Below are 11,914 nucleotides of genomic sequence, written 5' to 3' on the forward strand. Positions count from 1 at the left end.
AAAAAGTAGCAGTAGAAAAGTAAAGTTAAATACAAGTAGATAGAAGTGGTCGGTTTTCATTCCAATCTGAAAGAAAGGCAATACCAAAGTATGTTCGATGTACTGAACAAATTCTCCAAGTGAGGGTGCAACAGTACATGAACCGACAACTTCCAGATGTTCAAACTGGATTTAGAAAAGGCAGAGGAACCAAAAATCAAATTGCCAATATTCAGTGGATCATAGAAAAAGCTAGAGAATTCCAGAAAAAAACACCTTCTACTTTATTGACTACACCAAAGTCTTTGACTGTGTGGATCACAACAAACTGTGGAAGATTATTCAAGAGGTAGGAATACCAGACCACCTCACCTTCCTCCTGAGAAACCTGTATGAAGGTTAAGAAGCAACAGTAAGAACTGGAGATGGAAAAATGGACTGGTTCCAAATTGTGAATGGAGTATGTCAAGGCTGTATGTTTTCACCCTGCTTATTTAAATTATATGCAGAGTACATCATGTGAAACGCTGGGCATGATGATGCTTGGGTTGGGACCAAGACTGCCAGGAGAAACATCTATAACTTCAGATATGCAGATGACACTACCCTATGGCAGAAACCGAAGACTGAGAAGTCTCTTGATGAAAGTGAAAGAAGACCGTGAAAACGTTGGCTTAAAACTCAACATTCAGAAAACTTAAGATCAGGACATATGGTTTCATCATCATCATCATCTTCTGGTCTCATTCATTTCAAATAGATGGGGAAACAATGGGAACAGTGATAGACTTCATTTTTGGGGGGGGTCCAAAATCATTGCAGATGGTGACTACAACCAGGAAATTAAAGACACTTGCTCCTTGGAAGAAAAGCTATGAAAAACCTAGACAGCATATTAAAAAGCAGAGACATTACTTTGACAACAAAAGTCCATCTAGTCATAGCTATGGTTTTCCCAGTAATCATGTATGGATATGAGAGATGGCCCACAAAGAAAGCTAGGCACCAAAGAATTGATTCTTTTGAACTGTGGTGTTGGAGAAGACTCTCGAGATTTCCTTGGACTGCAAGGAGATCCAACCAGTCAATCCTAAAGGAAATCAGTTCTGAATATTCATTGGAAGAACTGATGCTAAAGCTGAAACTCCAATACTTTGGCCACCAGATGCAAAGAACTGAATCATTGGAAAAGACCCTGATGCTGGGAAAAATTGAAGGCAGGAGATGGGGATGACAGAGGATGAGATGGATGGATGACATCATAGACTTGATGGGCATTAGTTTGAGCAAACTCCAGGAGTTTCTGACAGACAGGGAGCCATGGTGTGCTGCAGTCCATGTGGTTGCAAAGGATCAGACATCACTGAGCAACTGAACAGAACTGAACTGAAAAAGATTTATGTATGTTAAAGAATAACTATATTTCTACATCTCTTTGTGTCCTCTTTGATTTCCTTCATCAGTGTTTTATAGTTTTCTATATATAAGTCTTTTGTTTCTTTAGGTAGATATATTCCTAAGTATTTTATTCTTTTTGTTGCAATGGTGAATGGTATTGCTTCCTTAATTTCTCTTTCTTTTTCCTAATTATTGGTGTATAGGAATGCAAGGGATTTCTGTGTGTTAATTTTATATCCTGCAACTTTACTATATTCACTGGTTAGCTCTTGTGATTTTCTGGAGAATTTTTAGGGTTTTCTGTGTAGAGGAACATGTCATCTGCAAGCAGTGAGAGTTTTACTTCTTCTTTTCCTATCTGGATTCCTTTTATTTATTTTTCACCTCTGATTGCTGTGGCCAAAACTTGCAAAACTATGTTGAATAGCAGAGGTGAAAGTGGGCACCCTTGCCTTGTTCCTGACATTAGGGGAAATGCTTTCAATTTTTCACCATTGAGGACAATGTTTGCTGTGGGTTTGTCATATATAGCTTTTATTATGTTGAGGTATGTTCCTTCTATTCCTGCTTTCTGGAGGGTTTTTATCATAAATGGATGTTGACTTTTGTCAAAGGCGTTTTCTGCATCTATTGAGATAATCATGTGGTTTTTATGTCTCAATTTGTTAATGAGGTGTATCACATTGATTGATTTGCGGATGTTAAAGGAACCTTGCATTCCTGGGATAAAGCCCGCTTGGTCATGATGTATGATCTTTTCAAAATGATGTTGGATTCTGTTTGCTAGAATTTTATTAAGGATTTTTGCATCTATGTTCATCAGTGATATTGGCCTGTAATTTTCTTTTTTGTGTGGCATCTTTGTCTGGTTCTGGAATTAGGGTGATGGTGGCCTCATAGAATGCGTTTGGAAGTTTACCATCTTCTGCAATTTTCTGGAAGAGTTTGAGTAGGATAGGTGTTAGCTCTTCTCTAAATTTTTGGTAGAATTCTGCTGTGAAGCCGTCTGGTCCTGGGCTTTCGTTTGGTGGAAGATTTCTGATTATAGTTTCGATTTCTGTGCTTGTGATCGGTCTGTTAAGATCTTCTATTTCTTCCTGGTTCAGTTTTGGAAAGTTATACTTTTCTAAGAATTTGTCCATTTCTTCCAAGTTGTCCATTTTATTGGCATATAGCTGTCGGTAGTAATCTCTTATAATCCTTTGTATTTCTGTGTAGTCTGTTGGGATCTCTCCGTTTTCATTTCTAATTTTGTTGATCTGATTCTTCTCCCTTTGTTTCTTGATGAGTCTGGCTAATGGGCTGACAATTTTGTTTATCTTCTCAAAAAACCAGCTTTTAGTTTTGTTGATTTTTGCTATGCAATCCCTATCAATCTACCAACGGTATTTTTCACAGAACTAGAACAAATCATTTCACAATTTGTATGGAAATACAAGAAATAGCCAAAGCAATCTTGAGAAAGAAGGGAAGTGGAGGAATCAACCTGACTGACTTCAGGCTCTACTACAAAGCCACAGCCATTAAGACAGTATGGTACTGGCACAAAGATAGAAATATAGATCTATGGAGCAAAATAGAAAGCTCAGAGATAAGTCCACGCACCTATGGACACCTTATCTTCGACAAAGAGGCAAGAATATACAATGGAGAAAAGACAATCTCTTTAACAAGTGGTGCTTGGAAAACTGGTCAACCACTCGTAAAAGAATGAAACTAGAACCATTTCTAACACCATACACAAAAATAAACTCAAAATGGATTAAAGATCTAAATGTAAGACCAGAAACTATAAAACTCCTAGAGGAAAACATAGGCAAAACACTCTCTGACATAAACCACAGCAGAATCCTCCATGACCCACCTCCCAGAATATTGGAAATAAAAGCAAAAATAAACAAATGGGACCTAATTAAAATGAAAAGCTTTTGCACAACAAAGATACTATAAGCAAGGTGAAAAGACAGCCTTCAGAATGGGAGAAAATAATAGCAAACAAAGCAACAGACAAACAATTAATCTCAAAAATATACAAGCAACTCCTGCAGCTGAATTCCAGAAAAATAAACGACCCAATCAAAAAGTGGGCCAACGAACTAAACAGACATTTCTCCAAAGAAGACATACAGATGGCTAACAAACACATGAAAAGATGCTCAACATTACTCATTATCAGAGAAACGCAAATCAAAACCACAATGAGGTACCATTTCACACCAGTCAGAATGGCTGCTATCCAAAAGTCTACAAGCAATAAATGTTGGAGAGGGTGTGGAGAAAAGGGAACCCTCTTACACTGTTGGTGGGAATGCAAACTAGTACAGCCACTATGGAGAACAATGTAGAGATTCCTTAAAAAACTGGACATAGAACTGCCATACGACCCAGCAATCCCACTGCTGGACATACACACGGAGGAAACCAGAATTGAAAGAGACACGTGTACCACAATGTTCATCGCAGCACTGTTTACAATAGCCAGGACATGGAAGCAACCTAGATGTCCATCAGCAGACGAATGGATAAGGAATCTCTGGTACATATACACAGTGGAATATTACTCAGGCATTAAAAAGAATATATTTGAATCAGTTCTATTGAGATGGATACAGAGCGGAGTAAGCCAGAAAGAAAAACAACAATACAGTATACTAATGCATGTATATGGAATTTGAAAGACGGTAATGATAACCCTATATGGGAGACAGAATAAGAGACACAGATGCATAGAACAGTCTTATGGACTCAGAGGGAGAAGGTGAGGGTGGGACGTTCTGAGAGAATAGCATTGAAACATGTATATCATCATATGTGAAACAGAACACCATTCCAGGTTCAATGCATGAGACAAATGCTCAGGGCTGGGGCAATAGGATGACCCAGAGGGATGGGATGGGGAAGGAGGTGGGAGGGGGGTTCAGGATGGGGAACACATGTAAACCCAGGTCTGATTCACGTCCATGTATGGCAAAAATCACTACAATATTGCAAAGTAATTAACCCCCAACTAAAATAAATAAATTTATTAGAAAAAGAATAACTATGGTAATAAAAAAACAATCAGAAAAGCAAACAAAATAATAAATACAAATAAATAATAAAATGTAAATAAAAGACACCCCACTGAATCACAAAAATCCAAGGTAAAGGCGGAAATGTACAAAGGAAATGAAATGTGTGATTTTAAAAAAGCTTAAAGGTTTAAATAGATTTAATAGTACTAATAAAATTACAGTTCATCACACTCTTAAGGCAAGAATACTCATGCGGTTTGCCATTCCCTTCTCCAGTTGGCACTGGTCATAGAAAACACCCTCTACCAACACTACGTATGGAATCACCAGGTTGTCAATGTTGAAACCAGATTAATTATATCTTTTGCAGCCAAAGATGGAGAAGCTCTATACAGTCAGCAAAAAAAGACAAGGAGCTGACCACGGCTCAGACCGTGAACTCTTTATTGCCAAATTCAGACTTAAGTTGAAGAAAGTAGGGAAACAACTAGAGCATTCAGGTATTACCTAAATCAAATCCCTTATGACTATACAGTGGAAGTGACAAATAGATTCAAGGGATAAGATCTGACAGAGTATCTGAAGAACTATGGACAGAGGTTCGTGACATTTTACAAGAGGCAGAGATCAAGACAATCCCCAAGAAAAAGAAGTGCAAAAAGGCCAAATGGCTGTCTGAGGAAGCCTTACAAATAGATTGAAAAGAGGAGAGGTGAAAGGCAAAGGAGAAAAGGAAAAATATGACCATTTAAATGCAGAGTTCCAAAGAATAGCAGGGAAAGATAAGAAAGCTTTCCTCAGTTATCAGCACAAAGAAATAGAGGAAAACAATAGAATGGGGGAAACTAGAAATTTCTTCAAGAAAATTAGAGATACCAAGGGAATTTCTCATGAAAAGATAGGCACAATAAAGGGCAAAAATGTTATGGACCTAACAGAGGCAGAAGGTATTAAGAAGAGGTGGGAAGAATACACAGAAGAACTGTACAAAAAAAGATCTTCATGACCCAGATAATCAAGAGGGTGATTATCACTCACCTAGAGCCAGACATCCTGAAATGTGAAGTCAAGTGGGCCTTAGGAAGCATCACTACAAACAAAGATAGTGGAGGTGATGGGATTCCAGATGAGCTATTTCAAATCCTAAAGGATGATGTTGGGAAAGTGCTCCAATCACTATGGCAGCAAATTTGGAAAATTCACCAGTGGCCACAGGACTTTAAAAGGACAGTTTTCATTCCAGTTCCAAAGAAAGGCAATGCCTTTCTTTGAATGCTCAAGCTACTAAACAATTACACTCATCTCACATGCTAGCAAAGTAATGCTCAACATTCTCCAAGCCAGGCTTCTAAGTATACTTGCGAACCATGAACATGCAGATGTTCAAGCCAGATTTAGAAAAGGCAGAAGGACCAAAGATCAAAATGCCAATATCCATTGGATCATTGAAAAAGAAAGCGTTCCAGAAAAACATCTGCTTATGCTTCATTGACTATTCTAAAGCCTTTGACTGTGTGGATCACCACAAACTGTGGAAAATTCTTCAAGATGGGAATACCAGACCACCTGATCTACCTTCTGAGAAATCCATATGTAGGTCCAGAAGCAACAGTTAGAACTGCATATGGAAAAACAGACTGGTTTCAGATCAGGAAAGGAGTACATCAAGGCTGTATATTGCTACCCTGCTTATCTGACTTTGTGCAGAGTACATCATGAGAAATGCTGGACTGGATGAAGCACAAGCTGGAATCAAGATTGCCAGGAGAATCATCAATAACCTCAGATATGCAGAAGACACCACTCTTATGGCAGAAAGCAAGGAAGAACTAAAGAGCCTCTTGATGAAAGTGAAAGAGGAGAGTGAAAAAGCTGGGTTAAGACTCAACATTCAGAAAACTAAGATCATGGCATCTGGTCCCATCAGTTCAGTTCAGTTCAGTTACTCAGTCATGTTCGACCCTTTGTGACCCCATGAACTGCAGCATGCCAGGCCTCCCTGTCCATCATCAACTCCCGGAGTCCACCCAAACCCATGTCCTTTGAGTAGGTGATGCCATCCAACCTATCTCATCCTCTGTCATCCCCTTCTCCTGCCATCGATGTTTCCCAGCATCAGGGTCTTTTCCAGCGAGTCAGCTCTTGTCATTAGGTAGCCAAAGCATTGGAGTTTCAGCTTCAACATCAGCCCTTCCAATGAACACCTAGGACTGATCTCCTTTAGGATGGATTGGTTGGGTATCCTTGCAGTCCAAGGGACTCTCAAGAGTCTTCTACAACACCTCAGTTCAAAAGCATCCTACTTCTACGCTCATCTTTCTTTGTAATTCAACTCTCACTTTCCATGCTTTACTGCTGGAAAAACCATAGCTGTACTAGACGGACCTTTGCTGGCAAGGTAATGTCTCTACTTTTTAATATGCTGTCTAGGTTGGTCATAACTTTCCTTTTAAGAAGTAAGTGTTTTTTTAATTTCATGGCTGTAATCACCATCTGCAGTGATTTTTGGACCCCAGAAAAACAAAGTCAGCCACTGTTTCCACCATTTCCCCATCTATTTGCCATGAAGTGATGGGTCTGGATGCCATGATCTTTTTTTCTGAATGTTAAGCTTTAAGCCAACTTTTTCACTCTGTTCTTTCACTTTCATCAGGAGGCCCTTTAGTTCTTCTTCACTTTCTGCCATAAGGGTAGTGTTATCTGCATATCTGAGGTTATTTATATTTCTCCTGACAATCTTGATTCCAGCTTGTGCTTCATCCCGCCCAGCGTTTCTCATGATGCACCCTGCATGTAAGTTAAATAAGCAGGGTGACATTATACAGCCTTGATGTACTCCTTTTCCTATATGGAAACAGTCTGTTGCTCCACGTCCAGTTCTATCTGTTGCTTCCTGACCTGCATACAGATTTCTCAAGAGGCAGGTCAGGAGGTCTGGTTTTCCCATTTCTTTAAGAGTTTTCCACAGTTTATTGTGATCCACATAGTAGGCCTTGCCATAGTCAATAAAGCAGAAATAGATGTTCTTCTGGAACTCTCTTGCTTTTTCGATGATCCAGCAGATGTTGACAATTTGATCTCTGGTTCCTCTATCTTTTCTAAAACCAGGTGGAACATCTGATAGTTCATGGTTCACATATTCCTGAAGCCTGGCTTAGAGAATTTTAAGTGTTAGTTTACAAGAATGTGAGATGAATGCAGTTGTGCAGTACTTTGAGCATTCCTTCTCATTGTCTTTCTTTGGGATTGGAATAAAAACTGACCCTTCCAGTCCTGTGGCTACTGCTGAGTTTTACAAATTTGCTGCCATATTGAGTGCAGCATTTTCACACACCATCTTTCAGGATTTGAAATAGCTCAGCTGGATTTCCATCACCTCCACTAGCTTTGTTCATAGTGATGCTTCCTAAGGCCCACCTTACTTCACAGTCCAGGATGTCTGATTCTAGGTGGGTTATCACAACATCGTGATTATCTGGGTTGTGAAGATCTTTTTTGAATAGTTCTTCTGTGTATTTTTGCCACCTCTTCTCAATATCTTCTGCTTCTGCTAGGTCCCTACCATTTCTGTTCTTCATTGAGCCCATCTTAGCATAAAATGTTTCCTTGGTATCTCTAATTTTCTTGAAGAGATATCTAGTCTTTCCCATTCTATTGTTTTCCTCTATTTCCTTTCATTGATCACTGAGGAAAGATTTCTTGTTGCTCCTTGCTATTCTTTGGAACTCTGCATTCAAATGGGTATAGCTTTCTTTTTCTCCTTTCCATTTTGCTTCCCTTCTTTTCAAAGATATTTGAAAGGCCTCCTCAGACAACCATCTTGCTTTTTTGCTTCTCTTTTTCTTGGGGATGGTCTTGGTTACTGTCTCCTGGACAATGTCATGAACCTCCATCCATAGGTCATCAGGCACGCTGTCTATCAGATCTAGTCACTTAAATGTATTTCTCAATTCCACTGCATAGCCATAAGGGATTTCATTTAGGTCATACATGAATGGTCTAGTGGTTTTCTCCACTTTCTTCAATTTCAGTCTGAATTTGGCAATAAAGAGTTCACGATCTGCACCACAGTCAGCTCCCAGTCTTGTTTTTGTTGATTATATAGAGCTTCTCTATCTTGGGCTGCAAAGAATATAATCAGTCTAATTGCAGTGCCGCCAATCTGGTGATGATCATGTGTAGAGTCTTCTGTTGTGTTGTTGGAAGAGGGTCTTTGCTATGACCAGTGCGTTCTCTTGGTAGAACTCAATTAACCTTTGGCCTGCTTCATTCTTTACTCCAAAGCCAAATTTGCTTGTTACTCCAGGTGTTTCTTGACTTCCTACTTTTGCATTCCAGTCCCCTATAATGAAAAAAATATTTCGGCGGTGTTAGTTCTAGGAGGTCTTGTAGGTCTTCATAGAACTGCTCAACTTCCGCTTCTTTAGTGTTACCGGTCTGGGCATAGGCTTGGATCACCGTGATATTGAATGGTTTGCCTTGGAAATGAACAGAGATCATTCTGTCGTTGTTGAGATTGCATCCAAGCACTGCATTTCAGACTCTTTGGTTGACTATGATGGCTACTCCGTTTTTTCTAAGGGATTCGTGCCCACAATAGTAGACACAATGGTCATCTGAGTTAAATTCACCCATTCCAGTCCATCTTAGTTCGCTGATTCCTACAATGTCGATGTTCACTCTTGCCATCTCCTGTTTGATCACTTCCAATCTGCCTTGATTCATGGACCTAACATTCCAGGTTCCTATGCAATATTGCTCTTTACAACATCGGACTTTGCATCTATCACCAGTCCTATCCACAACTGAGTGTTGTTTTTGTTTTGGCTCCATCCCTTCATTCTTTCCAGAGTTATTTCTCCACTGATCTCCAGTAGCATATTGGGCACCTACCGACCTGGGGAGTTCCTCTTTCAGTGTCCTATCTTTTTGCCTTTTCATACTGGCCCCATCACTTCATGGTAAATAGATGGGAAACAATGGAAACAATGACAGATTTTCTTTTGGGGGGGCTCCAGGATCACTGTATATGGTGACAGCAGTAATGAAATTAAGACACACTTGGTCCTTAGAAAAAAAGTTATGACGAACTTAGACAGCCTATTAAAAAGCCGAGACATTACTCTCCCAGCAAAGGCCCATGTACTTAAAAATTATAATTTTATCCAGTAATCTTGTATGGATGTGAGTGTTGGACTATAAAGAAAGCTGAGCACCGAAGAATTGATGTTCTTGAATGGTGGTGTTGGAGGAGACTCTTGAGAGTCCCTTGGACAGCAACTAGTTCCAACCAGTCTATCCTAAAGAAAATCAGTGCTGAATATGCATTGGAAGGATGAATGCTGAAGCTGAAATTCCAATACTTTGGCCACCTGAACCAAATAACTGACTCACTGGAAAACACCATGATGGTGAGAAAGATGGAAGGCAGGAGGAGAAGGGGACAACAGAGCATAAGATGGTTCGATGTCATCACCGACTCAATGGACATGACTTTGAGTAGACTCCGGGTGTTGGTGATGGACAGGGAGGCATGGTATGCTGCAGCGCATAGGGTGGCAAAGAGTTGGACACAACTGAGTGACTGAGCTGAGCTGAACTGAATTAAATTGCAGCAATGGGGGTGGTGGGAAGGAAAAAGAAAGAAATCCTGAAGCAACTACGGTACAAGTCAAAATAAAATAATAATAAGTGTTTTTCTTGAGTATCTGTTGTCTGTGTCCTTTCCCTCACTGGGAGTCATACGCCACCTCACCTCCCTATTATGCCCTGCAACACTGGGCTGGTCTCGACCTGCTGCGGGGACAGACCAGATTCTAGTCTGTTCCTGTTCCTGTGCATTCTTTTCTACAATATCCATAGCTTTCAGCACTAATGCCTTTTCTTTTTTTGGAATTCTCATTGTACATTTCTAGATTCTGTAGGCAGTGTCTGCCTAATTGATTGTGTGGATTTAATATACGTCTTGCACATGTGGTGGGAAGGTTTGGGGTCCTATTCCTTAGCCACACTGTCCCTGGGTTTCAATTGCAGTCTTATCTACATCTCTGTGTGTTAGTCATCCATAGGGTTTTGCCCCTGAGCTTGCCCTGGAGGACCTGTGTTTGCCTCTAGTGAAGGCTAGATATTGGGGAGATGCAGTTGCTTGGGTCACAGGGGCCCTGGCACCACCAGGTACCCAGGGGATCTGGCATCTAGGACAATAGGAAATACGGTTCTCCAGAATGGTATGGCAATCCGTTCCAGGATGCTTCCCTGGAGAATGCCCTGACAGAGAAGCCTGGCAGGCCACAGTGTGCAGTGTTACAAAGAGTTGAATGCAACCAAAATGACCCCATGTGCACAGATGAAGGACTTTTTCTAGCTTCTGTCAGCTCTGTACCAGTGGGGATTATGCATGGAGTTGGCACGTTTGCTTGGATCACAGCCTGGGAATGCTGACTATGCAGGAGTGCTGGTGGCTATAGTCACAGGAGATATGGTGCTATTAGGGCTTTTTCTAACCTAAGGCAACACTGCCCCAGTGAGAATTGAACATGAAGACGGCACAGCTCCTAGGTCACAGGGACCCTGGTTGTGTCAAATGTACAGGGACAGAGATTCCCTCAGCCACAGGAGCTATGGTCCTATCTGTGCCTTTCTAGCCTCTGGTAGCTGCTGATCAGAAAACTTCTTTGCTGGACCTTCTCCATTGGTCCACTCTTTCAGGCAATAAGAGGGCTCCCCTCCATGGGGTCCTTCTATGTTGCTCAGCCCATTTGGGCACTTAAAGAGCCTCCTTCACTGGGGTTCTTCTCTTTTGTTCAGCTCCCAGTGTTGGCGTACGTGGAGAGAGAGAATATGGTGATGGCCCCACCCACAAGCATGACTCATCAGTATTGCCTTGTCTCCATGGCTGCCAGGTTTACCTCCACATCATTTTCCACCACAGTCTCCTCCCTCACATTCCCTCAGGCTGTTACCCTGCAGTCAACAGCAGACCTTGTCTGGGATTACTCTTCAGTCCCCATGTTCCAGCCACTGTGCTTTCTAGGGAACTTGAGTCCCTGTCTGGGATATGCATGGCTGTGGCAAGGATTGTCTTTGTGGTTCTCACTCCATTCACACTATCACTGATCATCTACTTCACTCTCCCACACTGCCAAAATACTCCCCTCTTACTGAAACATTGGCCCTGATGTGGGGTATAAGCCCTACTTCAGTTCCCGCACTCCCTGGGTCCAGTCCTGTTCATGCTCCTCTTTCCCTCCAACTCCTTCTTTCATCCTACTGAGTTTTGTGTGGGTCTATATACTCTTTTCCAGTGGCCAAGGACTTCTGCCCTCTCTTAGCTTGTGTTCTGTGAGATCTAATGTGCCTGAGGGTGTATTCCTGATGTATCCATGGAGAGATATATATTCCATGTCCATCTGCTTCCCTCTGATCATTTTTATAAATTTATTATTTTAAATGCTTTTCAGTCTTGTAAACTTGAATTAATAAAAGCAGTGATTTTCATGAAGTAGACAAAGAAATACAATGAG

Source organism: Giraffa tippelskirchi, chromosome Y (genome assembly GCF_054371585.1).
Source record: "Giraffa tippelskirchi isolate mGirTip1 chromosome Y, T2T-mGirTip1v1.2.pri, whole genome shotgun sequence".
NCBI lineage: Eukaryota > Metazoa > Chordata > Mammalia > Artiodactyla > Giraffidae > Giraffa > Giraffa tippelskirchi.